Source organism: Octodon degus, unplaced genomic scaffold (assembly GCF_000260255.1).
Source record: "Octodon degus isolate 3935 unplaced genomic scaffold, OctDeg1.0 scaffold00088, whole genome shotgun sequence".
Taxonomy (NCBI): Eukaryota; Metazoa; Chordata; class Mammalia; order Rodentia; family Octodontidae; genus Octodon; species Octodon degus.
The window spans coordinates 2,570,940-2,574,554 of record NW_004524664.1 but is presented as its reverse complement, the minus strand read 5'-3'; the positions used below and the strand labels follow the sequence as shown (position 1 = coordinate 2,574,554).

At 34.4% G+C, this 3,615-nt stretch overlaps 1 protein-coding gene and 1 pseudogene across 1 annotated transcript in view; both read left to right on the top strand.

The window, feature by feature from the left end:
- LOC101573093 (disintegrin and metalloproteinase domain-containing protein 32) overlaps positions 1-3,615 on the top strand; it is a 147,242-nt gene that overhangs the window by 135,354 nt on the left and 8,273 nt on the right. The window lies entirely within an intron of this gene.
- Positions 2,092-2,841, top strand: LOC111818340 (annotated as a pseudogene).

The window sequence follows — 3,615 nt, the reverse complement described above, 5'->3', positions numbered from 1 at the left end:
TGGTGTTTGTGTTTTAGTTAAGGAAACCAAATTCCAAATTTCCATTTTGTGAGATTACTGTTCTCAAAAGAATCATCCAAATAAGATCATAATAATTTTAGGTATAAAAGTAAACATAATCTGTTTAATTGTTTGACTTTCAATGAACAAATATTTTCTAAAATCACTTAATTTTTTAAAAAAATGTTCCCAGGTCTGCAAGTCCAACGACGAATGCAACTGTACTGATGGCTACTTGCCTCCGAATTGCCAATCGCAGTCCCGGGGATGGGCCAGGGAAGAGGGCAAGTACCTATCTATTATAAATAGCCACTTACTTAAGCCCTCAAATTGCTTATCTTCAATAAAATGAAGTTAGATGTTTGCCACTTGAAAAGAGCCTAATAATAATTGTATCTAAATGGTCATCAGACTTCTGTCAAAGAGTGTGAACCAAATATGCCTTCATCCTATTGCTCTTTTTTCCTAAACGTTAAAATGTCCCAATTAAAGCTGCTCATCTGGGTAAGTCTGTCTTCTCTTGTTGACTTTCCCCTTTAGAATAATTATCTTACGGAAGTGCCAGCTGTATGGTTGATCCTGACATTTCAGCTCTAAGCATTAATTGCATTTTCTCTGTATCTACTCATAATAGTATAAGTTGGTCAAAATATATGATGGATGTTTAAATTTTTAAAAATTATCACAGCAAAAGACACATTATCATTAAATGCCTTCAAGATGCTCTCCACTCACTTTAAACACACTCATCCCATTAGTCTTGCCATTTCCTGAAGCAGCTCTGGAAGTCTTCTTTTGTGAGTCTCTTTATAATGAAGTGTGACACAATGTCTTCAGCAGCCTTATTCACTGGATCTTTCAACATGTGACTTCTGGCTCTTTTGAGAGTCAAAATAACTATGAAAGGCAATACTTTAAATTAATTAAAGACAGTGCGTCAGCAACACTAGTGCCCATGAAGACATGCCTGAAAGAGGACTTCCAGAACTTCAAAACAATGAGATACGTGTTCCACATGAACAGGATGGTTCTGAGAGGGATTAATGTCAATACATCATTTCTGTAATAAATTTTTGGAGTTTAAACATTGTTAATTCTTTCAACCACTCACATTTTTGCTATAGAAGAAATTAAATGAAAGATATGAGTTCAGTCTGAAAGAGTTGATAGTTTTAATGAAAACAAGCTTTAAGTTGCAACTTGAGAGATGACAGGAGAAATCCTGGCACAATATTCTGCTTTTTCACTTTTGACTTCAGTTTCTTTCATTCATGAATCTATTAAGTTAACAAATATTTATTGAACTCTTCATATATTCCAGGTACTGGTCTAAGAACTGAAGATAGATAATAAAACAAAACCTGTGTATCTCTTATAAATTAAGTCTATCCCTACATACCTAATGCTGATTAGTGTCCAAATTAGGAATCAAGTCTCCTAATTTCTATGCTAGTGCTCACTTAGTAGCAAAGCAGTGGTTCCATATAGAAAAATACCAGTCTATAATCAAAAGTTCATAATGTACCAAATAGAAATGAGAAATAAGCAAGTCTGATGAAATTCTCTGACAAACCCAATCCTGTGAAAGTCTTGTGACAATGCAAATTTGGGTAATCTTGTGATTATATCATCCCACGTTATATCATTGATTTTAGGGGACCCACGTACAGTCTTATAATAAGATTTTTCTGTAGCTGCTGTATCATGTAGAATACTCTTGAACTTTTTGGAGCTTTGTTTCCATTTTTCAGCTACCTTGTTTTGACAAAGGGGCCAAAAACATTTGCTGAAGGAAAGATATTCTATTAACAATTGGTTCTGGGAAAAGTGGCTACGCACCTGCTGAAGATTGAACCTAAATCCATATCTCTCACCATGCACTAAACTAAAGTTGAAGTGGATCAATGATTGAAACATAAATACTGCTGGAAGATGGAATAGATAAATCAATTGAAGATTTAGTTTTGTGAAAACATGTTGTAATCAAAATTTTGGTTTCAGAGAAAATAAAGGATCAAAAAATTGGGTCACATCAAATTTTAAAACTGCGGGTATTCTGCACTGAGCTTCTGTAGTACCCAGTGGGCAGATATGGTGGCAGCTTTTTGCCAGGTGGCCAAGTCCTGGTAGTGAGAACACCGATAGCGAAGACAGCCTGGCTTTCAAAAACATTTGGGCCTGTTGGAGAAAAAGAAAGGTTATACAGTTTGTACAGATGACTATCATAAAAAACAAAGAGTTCCTCAAAGCTCTTTGAAAGAAAGTTCTTGAAAAAAATCCAGATGAATTCTACTATAAAATGACTCCAGGATGGAGTTCATGTTATTAAGAACAATAAAGAAGGAGTAACTCCAGAACAGCTAAAGCTAATGAGAACTCAGGATGCCAAATACTTAGAAATGAAAAGGGTTGCAGAAGCTAAGAAAATTGAAAGATTAAAGTCAGAGCTCCCTCTGCTGGATTTCCAAAGAAAGCAGCAGAATGAACTTGTTCTTTTTTGATATCACGAAAGAAGTTGAATGGTTTGATATTAACACTCATCTGCAGACAGTCCCAGAACTAGCTGGCAGAGTCTTTAACAGACCCAAGATGGAGACCCTGCAGAAGGAAAAGTGAAAGGAGTTACACATTGACTTGATTTAAGCGGATAGCTAAAGAAAGACAAAAGCAATATGACTGCCTGACACAGCAGATTGAATGAGAGAAGAAATTATTCGTTATTGCACAGAAAATCCAAAGCTGCAAGGATCTTATGGATAAAACTCTCAGAAAGTGAAGGTGAACAAAGCAACAGTGAGTGCCCCAGCCATTTACAAGTTTCAGAGTTGTTGGAAACACTGAACTATTATAGATAAGTCTTATCATTTGCATCAAAAAGAATTCAATTTTTAGTAATAACTTCAAATTCTATTAGTTCAGATGAGATCAAGCATATTCAGAGTGGCATGGCCATAGACCTATTAGTTCAAGTGGCATGGCTTTCCTATTTATAACCATGAGTCACTATTGATGTCTTTCTATGAGCAATATTAAAGCCCCTTCCCTATGTCACTGTTTTTGGTTTGTCAAGTCTTATTTTTTATACAGTACTTACATTTTTTTCACTATGGAAGTTCTATACCATTACAACTAGAAAATAGATGAATTCATTTCTAATTTTAATACTTATTCAAGAAGAAATAAATATTGGGTGCTGGGAGCTACAACTACTGAGGTAAACCATTGTAATCATTCTGTTTCACTTCATTTTATAAAGTTGTGCAGTAGGTTTTATATTTTTGTGTTTTGTAGCTATAATTTTAATAAACAACTTTACATCCCCCAAAATTTCTTTGTACAACAAAGAAAGCTACTTACAGGCTGAAGGAAATATTTTTGACAGCTACCCTTTCACTAATATGTATATTATCTGAAATCTCAAAAACTTCTCTAAATTCCCCAAATTTAAAGACCCAAACAAAAAACAACATCTAAAATGTATAAATACTTCTCAGATGAAGAAGTATAAAGGGCCGATAAGTACATTGCTGGCTATTTGAAAATTACAAATTAAAACAACATTGTAATTCCATTTTCAGCCAGAAAGAATGGCTGCCATTAAGAAATTAGCTAATA